The sequence below is a fragment of the Hyaena hyaena genome, unplaced genomic scaffold (assembly GCF_003009895.1).
Source record: "Hyaena hyaena isolate Hyena2069 unplaced genomic scaffold, ASM300989v1 scaffold_440, whole genome shotgun sequence".
Taxonomy (NCBI): Eukaryota; Metazoa; Chordata; class Mammalia; order Carnivora; family Hyaenidae; genus Hyaena; species Hyaena hyaena.
In genome coordinates this window covers 951,930-964,311 of record NW_024081072.1, presented here as the reverse complement: position 1 = coordinate 964,311, position 12,382 = coordinate 951,930, and the positions used below count along the sequence as shown (strand labels likewise).

Here is a 12,382-nt window from a genome sequence, read left to right as displayed (position 1 = left end):
ATAGTTTTGATTTATTTTTCCCCGAGCAACCAAGTTTCACAAAAAAAAAAATCTAAATTTTAAAATGCTCTAAAACCTTTTCACATTTGTGTTTGAAATGTTCTCAAGCTGTATGGGTGTGTACAGCATTAGAATGGTTTGCTTCTGATTATTGCAGTGAGTTTGTAACTCATTAACTATCTCGGCCTTCCACACACCAATACAGAGGGGTCCCTTTGGTTTTTGTTTTGTTTTTTAAATATTTATTTATTTATTTTGAGAGAGAGAGAGAGAGAGAGAGAGAGAGAGAGAGAGAGTGCAATGGAGGGGTGGGGGAAGCAGAGAGAGAGGGAGAGAGAGAATCCCAAGCAGCTGGGAGTTGTCAGCATGGACTCCAACGAGGGGCTCAAACCCATAAACTGTGAGCCGAAACCAAGAGTCAGATGCTTAACCAACTGAGCCACCCAAGTGCCCCTGGAGAACATGTTTGAACATGTTTCCCACTCTTGGCATGTCATGTTCTTTCATATATAAAAAACAACAGCAAGTAATGACACTAGCTCTTCATCTGGTTTGTAAAAGTGCTTCTGACAGCAATTCCAAACGAGGAGAACCAAACTCTTTGCAGCAATGCCAGCACCTCTGTTGGAGTAGACCCCACAGACTCCCCTGGTGACCACTTTAAAATGCAAACTTCTTTAGTTACCTAAACTCTGACTGGGTTTTTCTTTTCTTTCAATCACTAGTCTGTCGTCACTGTTGGTAGGATTCCAAACATACACTGTGCCTCTCTTACAGGTATGCCTGCCGCGGGCAGCTTACTGACAGTGCCAAAAGGTAACTTGCATTACTAGATGCCTCGCAAAATACACAAATGACGGAGTCCCTGCCCTCCAGGGAGGTTGAAGAAAATAATGGAAGAAAAGGTATTCTCACCAATGCACATCTCACCAATGCACATATCAATATTTGGCATGATAAAAAATGCTCATCTGAAGAGAAATAATTTCCCTTGAAGTTAAGAAGTTTTACGACAGATCTAACAGTAAAGGGAGAAGGAAAAATGTCGTGAGGCTAATATTAATAATTAGCACTTACGTTGGCGCTCTTTCTATCTTCAAAGCATTTTTTGAAATATTAACTTGTTAATCTTCCCAACGTTCTTGTCAAGCTTATAAAGCTTTAGACTATTCTGATGTTCCCTCCAGTATAATCCCATATAATATGTGAACGTTCATTTGATTTCTGCACACAAACACTACTTGAGTTCTGATTAGCCCGCATGGCATCTGATACCCAGTCAGCTCCCCAACTTTGGTGTAAAGAATAGATGGGACTTTATGCCTTGTTAGTCCAAAGACTCACTCCAAAGTGAAGGGTCTGCCTAGAAAAAGGATTATCACTTGAAACGCCTATTCATATTTTATCAAAAGGGCTCGTTCTCGATTTCTCTCCATTTAAATCATGAGTCCCTCAAGGAAATGGACTGTGTATTTTTCATGTTGATTCCTAGGATCACCTAGGCCATGCATTAGCTCAGAGTGAAACTTAATAAACATTCACTGAACAATAAAAATGAAGTCTTTATTGAGACCCTATTGTTAAACTGTGAAGAATAATTAGCATGTGGTATGTTTCCTGCCCTCAAGGGACTCAGCACAGAAAAGGAAGCAGGACTCAGGTGCAGGAAACAACTAGATGCAGAACACAACTAAAAACCATGATGTGTGGCACCAGGAATGAATGCTGGGGGTGTGTGGGGCGGGGGGAGAATTATATACTTTTGTCTTCCCAGCCCATTAACTTCACCTCCTTCCTTTGCGTTTATGCATGTGTGTTTAACCAACTTTTAACCTGTACTAAATTGTTACGATAGTAAAATATTCACATCTCCTAGACTGCTTAATATAGACCTCCCTCATTTGGAAATTACGTACATACAAAATAAATTCTTTCTGTGCTAAACAACAAAAACCTAGAAATACACACACACACAACACACACACACACACACACACACACACACACACACACACATACACACACACACCTCTTTAATTCTGACCCTGGGTCTAAATCAAAGCTTCAGAATGTTCTGAAGAAAACCTAAAACAGCTCCAAACTTTAACTGAAATTCTGTAAGACTTCTATGGATTTGAGGAAACTTCATCCTAAAAGAGAGTTTTATTGAATTCTTTTTAAGGTGAACATTTGTGATTCCTTCTCTTTGGTGTGAGTTGTGTAGCAACAGTGGAAATCCATACCCTTAGGACACATTTGAATCCACTGTGCTTTCCCCAGGATGTTCTGAATCTTGTCAAGATTTCTACAGGTACCATAAACGGTCATGTCCAAAATGGAATTCTCTTCCCTTCAAGCCCAAACCTGTTCTTCTTTCCAATCTTGAAGGCCAGCCACCAAACATGGGGACGTCCGTGAGCCTTCCCTCTCGAAAACTCCATCTCATCAGCTATAGAGTCCCACTTATTCAGCCCCCTCGGTGTCAGTCTAATCCTCCTCCCTGCCATCCACACTGTCTCAAGTTCTGTCTCAGGATCAAGGTCAGAGCATCAGTCTGCCCATTTCATCTTCCTTCCCCCCTCCCCCACCTAATATAGTCTCCAGACTTTCCTCTCTTCAAGTCCACCTTTACTCCACTACCTGTACACCTACACATTTATTGTCTCGAAGCTCCAAATACATCCTTCCCTATCCTTCTTCGAGATACCAGAGCTGAACCCAAGTAACCATTTCTCTTTTGCAAGCGGGCACGGCGTCAGCTTTGTCAGTAGAGGGCGCTGGAGCGAGACTGCAAGACAAGAGTCCTGTCTTCCAGGTTCCAGAGTTTTTCTTCCTACCAAGCATTGCACATAGCTTCCTTGCCTATGGGCCACTCCTTTGCCAGTGGGGCAAAGGGCGAAGCAAACCCTCCCATGAGTTCCGCCCCTACTCCCGCAGGTGGCTTCGGCTCACCTGCTCAGCCTGCTTCACCTCTGTGAATTTCTCTGCCTTCTCCCGGTCCACATCAGATGGATCCCAGCCTTGGCAGTGGGGAGGGATGCCTCCTCCAAGTTTGCTCCTGGCATGCATGCTCTCTCAACCCTGTAGGAAATGACTGCTCCCTACATCTTATTCCTGTATTCTTGATAGCTCTCCTTACACGTCTTAGCAGATAATACCCTTTAACTAGCTGATAATTTGTATGCAGTATTAAATTTTCCCTGTTCAAATTGTTATGAGCTTTTAGTCTCCTGGCTAACCCTAACTGGTTCGCTACTTCTGTTCTAAATATAGATCAAATCATATCAACCCCTGCTACAAATCGGAATGGACTCTCATCTTGTATAATGGTAAATCTAAATTATCCTTGAATCCAAAACAAAAGTCTAATTGGGAACTATAATCACACAGTTTGATCCTCTCCACAGTTCAGATGAACTCAGTGCAGATTACATTGCTGCTTGCGTTTGTGTTTGGTGGGCATGGCGTTGGACCACGTGATGCCAGGGTGGAGGGCACAGCCATACCCTACTCCCCTTGTTCACCGCAGCTCAGCTCCTATGGGAGCTGTTGGAACACAAGGCAGAAGCACCCATTCACTGCCCTCCAAGCTCCAGGGTACCCAAGAATAAAACAATCCCAGCCACAGTGGTCCTCTGTTTCCCCCATCGTTCTGCCTCACCCCAATGGCCGTCAACACGCTCTCTGAAATGACAGATAACAGTCCACTAGAAAAAAAAAAAAAAAAGTCCACTGAAAGAATTCAAGGCATGTTGCAGACAAACGTTTCTCCTTGTTTAAGTCTTCTCAGAAAAGGCGGGTTCTCTTTCACTTCAAAAGGCCTTCAGCCGCCCGGCACAAAACATAGTCCTGGGCTGCCGTCTCTCTCCCCCTTTCCCACAGACATCGCCAAGAGCCCAATTCATCATATCCTTCACAGCACCCTTCAGATTTATCTGTCAGGGCAAAGGACACAGATTAAAAATGAAACGACCATTTCACTTGCTTGACAAGGGGAGACCCAGTCCACCAAATTTCCATCCCTATCGCTGGGGAACAGGACTTTAGGAAATAAATAATAAATGCTTTTGGACCTCAGGCCACGTAGCCTAGAATACTTAGGGGCTCCTTATCTTCGTGCAACAATTATTCCAGTTAATAGGTTAAGAGATATATATATATATATATATATATATATGAGATTACCGGTAATCCTTTCACACTGTTGTTCAGCACTTATTTGAGATGCAGGGCACACACATTTAAGAATTAGCACCCCTCTCTCCTCACTCGTACCCTCCGAGTGATACCACTTCCTGCTGTCTTCTCTTGCAGAATAGGCACAAAGAATAGTTACAGTAGGGAGGTTATTACAATCAGGCTCTTTTCTATCTTTTAGGCAATTACAGGCAAAGACAAGAGGGCCTGATGCACAGCAGTTTCAGAATTTGTAATTTCGGCATCTCATCTTGCCAAGCCATGATAACATCCAGATGTTGCCCTATTGAAAGGTGTTAAATAGAATAAACCTCGAGCCAAGAGTACTTCCATGTTTTATTTTGGGGGCTTCCAAAATGTAAAGTGTATAATTTTTTTTCTTTAAAATATCAGAACTTCCATAGTTTAGAAAATGATGTTCTGGCCTGCATGATGTCTCAGTGTCTGATGATAATAATGGCAGCCTTAATGTTTTATTGCTGTAACAAGCATTTATTTGGTGCTTACTGTGTGCTTTTCAAATATTTACTTATTGAATTCCTTCCATGCCCCACACTGATACAACCACCTTCACCACAGATTTCCCCGATTAATTGTTGTCTAATTCCAGTTGGATGCTTATTAAATGCTGCTTCTTCCCAGGCTGCCTGCATGGAATAGGAAGGGAATGGCCACTCACTGAAGACTTGCCAGGGGCTTAGAATAGGCAGTCTTCATAAATCCATGAAGAAGCAGCACTGTGCTCATTCACAGAGTCTGCCTAAGAATTTGGGAGAAAAAAAATTTAAATCCTAAAGTCAACACTTATCAATCACATCTTAGATACAAGTTACCTGGGAGACATTTGGAGGTGGCACGGTTTTTTCTAGAGTGGGCTTCGCAGGCTGTAAAGGAGCTGCCATTCTGCTCACTCAGCAAGTCCTTACTGAGCACCTGGTTGGTCTGTGTGAGCCCCTGTACTCAGTGTCACTATGGTCTTGCACACCTGGGCCATGCTGCATGCCAGGTGCTGGCAGAAAGGATGGCACAGGATGCTAGGGGAGCCTTAGGAAGGACACATAACCCAGCCTTCAGATATCCAAGGATGGCCTCCCTAAGTCTAAGGAATGACTTGAAAAATGAAAAACAAAAAACAAAAACAAAACCGTTGCATTGCCAAACCCACAGAGCCTTTATTTTGCTGCCTTTGACCTTGAGATTGTCCTCCTGAGTTAAACGTTTAGGAGGTAGAGGGTTTAACTTTGAAAGTCCAGTGTCAGATGCATCTCCTTAGATTTGTCCCATTCTGGAATGTTTGTTGTTGTTGTTGTTGTTGTTGTTGTTGTTGTTGTTTTTTAATGAGACTAGCATTCTCACTAGTTCCTTATCCCAGGAAGGTTCTTTATGACATTCCTCAGCTCCTTTCAAGAGCCGATGTGTGTGTGACCTTTCTGGCCCTTCAGCAGGCAGATGCGGATGGCACCCACAAACCTCTTTCTCTTGTGCACTTGGAGCCAGAGGGTCAGGTGTGTGTCATGTAGAAGAGACAGAAAGATGCTTATCTTAGATTCCTCTACCATCTTCCCCCCACGGGGAACTGGAACCAGTATGAAAAGCAGCTTATCCTAGGGAAATTGCAGCTTTCTCTGTGGATACAGCACAAGGTCAGGGGGTATAGGCTATTGTATCCCAAGGACTGGGGATGAGGGCAGGTGGAGATGGCTGTGGGTCACTATCAAGAATTGAAATGTAGGGGCTGTCCGTAGCAGTAGTACCTTGAGAATTTTCAAGTCACTCAAAAAGCCAATATTCCAAAATCCAGCAACCAGGTCTAAGCTGGGCACAGAGGGAAGAATGAGACCAGGCGAGGGGCCTAAGTGAGGATAACCACCAGAGGTTCATATGTGTAGGGAGATTCAGAGCAGAAGGAAGGGAGGAGAGCCCTGAAGAAATCCTGCAGAGCCAAGGAACAAGCAGCTCCAGAGGACCTACATAGGGCCTCCACAACCAGGACAGGGACGTGCTCTCAAGTGTGAAGGGAGGCCAGAAGGCTGCCAGCACCTCACTTCACTGCTGGTAGGAGAAGGAAAAAAAATATCGTGACACCTTGCATTGCTAGTAACTTGTTCTGCAGGTGTTCCACAAGATGGGCAAACATTTCTAATAATTTTTTAATGTTTTCTTTAATCTATTTTTGAGAGACAGAGAGACAGAGTGTGAGCAGGGAGGGGCAGAGAGAGGGAGACACAGAATCCCAAAGCAGGCTCCAGGTTCTGAGCTGTCAGCACAGAGCCTGACGCAGGGCTCGAACTCACAAGCTGCGAGATCATGACCTGAGTCAAAGTCAGTCAACCGACTGAGTCAACCAGGCGTCCCACATTTCTAATAAATTTTAACTTGGTAAATGCGTAATGTCTTGTAATATGAGTAATACGTGATGCCGAACATCACATAATCACAACTGAGCCAATGGTTCTTCTCTCTCTCTCTCCCTCTCTCTCCCTCACTCACTCTCTCTCTCTCTCTCTCTCGCTCTCTCCCTCTCTCTCTCTCTCGCTCTCTCCCTCTCGCTCTCTCTCACTCGCTTACTTGCTATGGGATTGTGGGTGATTGTCAATGTCACATTTCCGTGAAATCTTCAAAAGGAAGCAAAAGCAAGTGTCATTGGATAGGTTCCTTGTTAAAGTTGCAAGAAAAGAAAAAGATTCCACTGAGCCAATAGATAGCAGTGATTCTGTGAATAATGATGAAAGTCATCCTACCCAATAACCCTCCTCTCCCTTGTCTCCCTCACACCAGCCATGACGGTTTTCTAAGATAAGTGCAGGCTAATTTATTTACTTTTCTTTATATTTTGTATTTTATTATTTTGTATTATATTACAGAATTGTAAGCATATTTATATGACTATGTTTGGGTTGTGGAACAAATCATCTGACTTTCCATTATTTCTTATGGGGAAATTCGCTTTGATATCCAAGTGCTTCAGATTACAAGCATGTTTCCGGAACGAATTATTCTTGCAAACCAAGGTTTTACTGTGCTCGATTGCTGCTAGGTATTAGCCTCTGCAGAGATGCTTCAGAGCAGAACACCCAGGCCAGAAACACACTGCCATGTTTGATCACAGATGTGTTCCAGCTACCACCTCCCATGTTCCAAGCCACTTCATTTCTAAGCTACTCAGATCTGCTGAGATCCACACTTTACATGACCTTACAACAACCCTACGCCAAGTGTGTCTGGAATGAGGGCAAGAAGAAAAATATAATTCAGAGTTTCTTAGAGCACATATGGTTTGAGGACACAAGGATGGGAGACACAGGGCTCTGCCTCCCTGGAAGAGCCCACAGAGCTTAAAGTGAAAGATACATTGATCAAAATAATCCAGGCTCTCATTCATTCAACAGCCCCTGCTCACAGCTTGAAGGTAAAAATATATGCAGTCTTACGTAGTACAGAGATGCTCCCCCTCTACCAAGGAGACCCCAGAAGAAGTCAAAAGAAACAGAATAATTCAAGCTAAGAAAGGATTTTAATGTGTGTTTGCCTGCCCTACTCAGAAAGTGCCTATATCAGGGGGAAGGTGAGATTGAGATATTTGTAACTAGCCAGAAAGAGACGTGACATTTATTCAAAATATCTGTGTCCAAGAAAACTGTAAACTTTTAGAGGGCAAGAACAATGTTCTTCCCACTCTAAGATCCCAGCTTTTCATTAGTACCTGGTACATAATAGGTAACAAATATATATATTTAAGTGAACTGACCTGAGGCTCTTGTTTTTCTAGTTTTACAAATGGCATCAAGGACTGGAAAACAATGAGATGCAAAGGAGTAAGGCTAGTAGTTTGACTTTAAAAGTATTTTTAGCTCCTTTTCTCTATTCCCTGCAGATAAAGAAGACTAAAGCCTGGGTTTAGGTTTGATTTTCTATAGTTTTTAAAAAATCAGTTATGTAGCTTTTTCCGGTAGCGGTGGTTCGAGCGGCCGAAGCAAGATGGGTCAAAGAGTGGTGGTCATGGCCTTGGAGGTGGCAAGAAGGATGACAAGGACAAGAAAAAGAAATACGAACCTCCTGTACAAACTAGAGTGAGGAAAAAGAAGAAAACAAAGGGACCAGATGCTGCCAGCAAGCTGCCACTGGTGACACCTCACACTCAGTGCCGCTTAAAATTACTGAAGTTAGAATTAAAGACTACCTTCTCATGGAGGAAGAATTCATTAGAAATCAGGAACAAATGAAGTTTTAGAAGAAAAGCAAGAGGAGGAAAGATCGAAGGTGGATGATCTGAGGGGGACTCCATTGTTGGTAGGAACGTTGGAAGAGATCATTGATGACAATCATGCCATCGTGTCCACATTTGTGGGCTCAGAACACCACATCAGCATTCTTTCCTTTGTAGACAAGGACCTGCTGGAACCAGGCTGTTCAGTCCTGCTCAACCACAAGGTACATGCTGTCATAGGGGTGCTCATGGATGACACGGATCCCTTGGTCACAGTGATGAAGGTAGAAAAGGCCTCCCAGGAAACCTATTCTGATATTGGGGGTTTGGACAACCAGATCCAGGAAAGTAAGGAATCTGTGGAACTTCCTCTCACTCTCTCACTCATGAAGAGATGGGTATAAAGCCGTCAAAGCCGTCAAAGGGGGTCATTCTCTACGGACCACCTGGCACAGGTAAAATCTTATTAGCCAAAGCAGTAGCAAACCAAACCTCAGCCACTTTCCTAAGAGTGGTTGGCTCTGAACTTATTCAGAAGTACCTAGGTGACAGGCCCAAACTTGTTCAGGAATTGTTTCGAGTTGCGGAAGAACATGCACCGTCCATTGCATTTATTGATGAAATTGATGCCATTGGAACAAAAAGATATGACTCAAATTCCAGTGGTGAAAGAGAAATTCAACAAACAATGTTGGAACTGTTGAACCGGTTGGATGGACTTTATTCAAGGGGTGACGTGAAAGTTATCATGGCCACAAACCAAATAGAAACTTTGGATCCAGCACTTATCAGACCAGGCTGCATTGACAGGAAAATTGAGTTCCCCCTGCCCGATGAAAAGACTAAGAAGCACATCTTTCAGACCCACACAAGCAGGATGACGCTGGCCGATGACGTGACCCTGGATGACTTGATCATGGCTAAAGATGACCTCTCCGGGGCCGACATCAAGGCAATCTGTACAGAAGCTGGTCTGATGGCCTTGAGAGAACGCAGGATGGAGTAACAAATGAAGACTTCAAAAAATCTAAAGAAAATGTTCTTTATAAAAAACAAGAAAGCACCCCTGAGGGGCTCTACCTATAGCCACATTTGCCTTCAAGGAAATGGTCAGGAAGCTACAGGAGGAACCACGTTCCAGTTGATCTTTCTTAGCAACCCCCCCCCCATGCCCCTTTCTGAGCCTGATGTGTAGGGCGCCCCCGAGGCTGCCTTCATGTGTCGGCCACGTGCAGTGTTCTCCCCTCAATGAAGCGACTTCCTCCTCAAAAAAAAAAAAAAAAAAAAAAAAAAATCAGTTATGTAAACTGCCTTAAGACTCTGTAAAACAAGTTCTGTGAGGTCGTGGAGGGAGAAAGAGTCAGAAGCCAGGGGGCAGCAGGTGGCCTGAGGATGCTTGTCACACATTTGTTCCAGACATTCATCACCAGCTCAGCAAGGAAACGACAAGCTTGCCAAATCAATAACATTTCTATTGTGTTTCATCTCTTTGGATTTGCAGAATAATTTGGTAATTCTGCTTCTCGATCCTGCACATCTTGAGCAAATGAGGATGATTATGGGTATCTTAGCCCATTCGGCTTTTTATCCGAAAGCTGCCGATTCCCCTGTGAGAAGTCGGCTTTCTTCCCAAACGTAGGAGATGTTTAAGAGGGATTATTCCTTTGGCCCCTCCTGAAGATGTGGGATTGTTAGCCTGTGTCCAGCATGGGCCCATCTGGCCATGTAGCTGGTGGGCTCTAGGGCTCACCACCACAGCAAAGACAGAGGACAGCGCCAAGAGAGGTGAGTTTTAAGTATCACACTGATCCTGCTGCAACCTTGGAAGCATCATCCTGGCAGATGAGAAATCAGTGCCGGGGGCCCAACTGAGTTTCTCAACAATGAAAAGTATTTGAGTGTGCCATCTGAGTAGCCCAGGCTGACCCTGGAGAGCTGCCTTTATTCATTAATAGCAGTTCCTGAGTCTTGCCAGTTAATAGAAGATGCTCTCCAGAGACTTGAGCCATCACTCCTAATTTGGCATCAAGGATTTTGATTGCAACCTGGAGACTCGGGATTTAAGGGGGACGGGGGCAGAGAGAGAGCCATCAGAGGAGGAGGCCAAGAAGAGGGGAGAGTCAGGGAAAGGAAATGGAGGGACGAACCGAAGAGGGACAGACACACAGAGAGATGCAGACACAAGGAGGAGAAAGAAAACAACAGGGGAAATGAAATAAAGGAGAGACTGAGTGGAAACAACGTTTTTCAAAGCAGAGCTCATTATTCTCTTTGCAGACTTGTTAGGTGCCGGTTTCCAATGCCACTGACAAAGTGTGGCTCAGATGCTCAGGGCTGGCATGGTTGTTTCCTCAAGGGCCTGCTGAGTGGAGCAGAGCATGGGTTGGGCCAGCAGATGAACTGAAAGGAGAAGGGAGCGAACTGCTTTTCAATCTGGAGAATGCTATCCAGGACGCAGCGCTGTTACCCAGGGAGAGGGCGGCATGTATTCAGAGCAGACTCCAAAGAACTGTGGGGTAAAATGTTTGTGGGAAATAATTCGAGGGTAAGGAAGAGAAAATAAAGGCTTATACCCATATTATCATGTCTGTGCTTGCTCACTGGGTCCCCTTTTCTTCTCTTCCCCTCATTCTTGTTGTGTCCCTATATACATAGGGAGAAAAAAAAAAAAACCTAGGGGCTCACCATGTTTCCAGTAAAAAGGAAGAGAAAAAAAAAAAGATGAGTCATTTCCATAATATATTATTACATCAGGAAAATTTAAATTTAGTGTTATAAATCTTTTTTATTCACCAAATATGCTGTCAATTTGAAGAACAACTGTTTGGTTCTTTCGACTTTATCGTGTGTGAGCTTAATTAATCACAATGGAATCCTCTTCAAACTATTTTCCAGCCCAAGAGACAATTGTTTTCTATAGCACGATGTTTCCTTCTAACTAAGGATGGCACTAAACTGGAGAAAACATTAAAACCCTGATGTGCATCATAATGAACTCCATGCGAAGTAGTTATATTAATGTAATGGAGTTGAGATCTTAATTGCACTCGTGTTTATATTTGCAACCTCCTTTTTTAAAGCCTTTTTATTTTACCAAATGATTTGAATGACGAGGTAGGAGAGGTTACTTGGCCTGCTAAATAGAGATGGGTTTCACCATGCTTAAAGGAGGAAAAATGAATCTGGGAGGGAAGACTGGCTAATTTAATTTCGTAAAGTAGGTTTTATTCTCAGTTGATAATGGCTAAAATTGCACTGTGAAGGCAATCTTTCCCGAGCCTGAAAATGTTCCCTGGACGCTTAAAAAGAAGCATGTCCAAGAGCCTTTTTTGTTCCTCCCTATGACAACCATTAGCTGCCACGGAAACACCTCCAGCTCCAGAGCTGAATCCTGTATGAAGCAATTTAGGCAGATGCATCCTCTGGCCTCTGATTGAAAGAGCTGATAGATGGTAATATACCTTCCAGCCAAACTCAGGATGGGAGAGGCTGCACAGTAGGAGGTGAAGGGAAAACCCTCCCTAGAGCCTTATATAAAATAGACATTCAATTAAGAATATTGCCCAATGAATGAAAGAACGAATGAATGAGTGAGTTAGGGAGTTAGTGAGGGAAACTGTCAGGGCTTTTAGTCAGAGGACAGGACCCTCCCCTCCCAAATCTTTTTCATGTTCCTGTTCATCAGACACAGACTAAGGGGAAATATGCTCACCATTTCTAATGAAAACTCATTAATGTGGACACTGGGCAAATATTACACTTCCCTCCCATAGCTCAGCCAGGAATTATCCTGCCATGTGCTGGCTATGTTATCAGACAGAGAGGATGGTGGTGGTGTCTAGTCACGTGGTACCTGAGAAATTTCTCTTAACTCTTAGAGGTATTGTTATTCCCCAGAACAATATGTTATTATATGGATATTAGTAATCGAATAAACCAATCTTGCGCTCTTTGTTGGGCGCTGTTGGGGAGCCAGAA

General features: G+C 43.6%; 1 pseudogene; it reads left to right on the top strand.

Moving 5' to 3' along the window:
• The first annotated feature begins 8,368 nt into the window (after positions 1 to 8,368).
• Positions 8,369 to 9,490, top strand: LOC120245927 (annotated as a pseudogene).
• Positions 9,491 to 12,382: the final 2,892 nt, after the last annotated feature.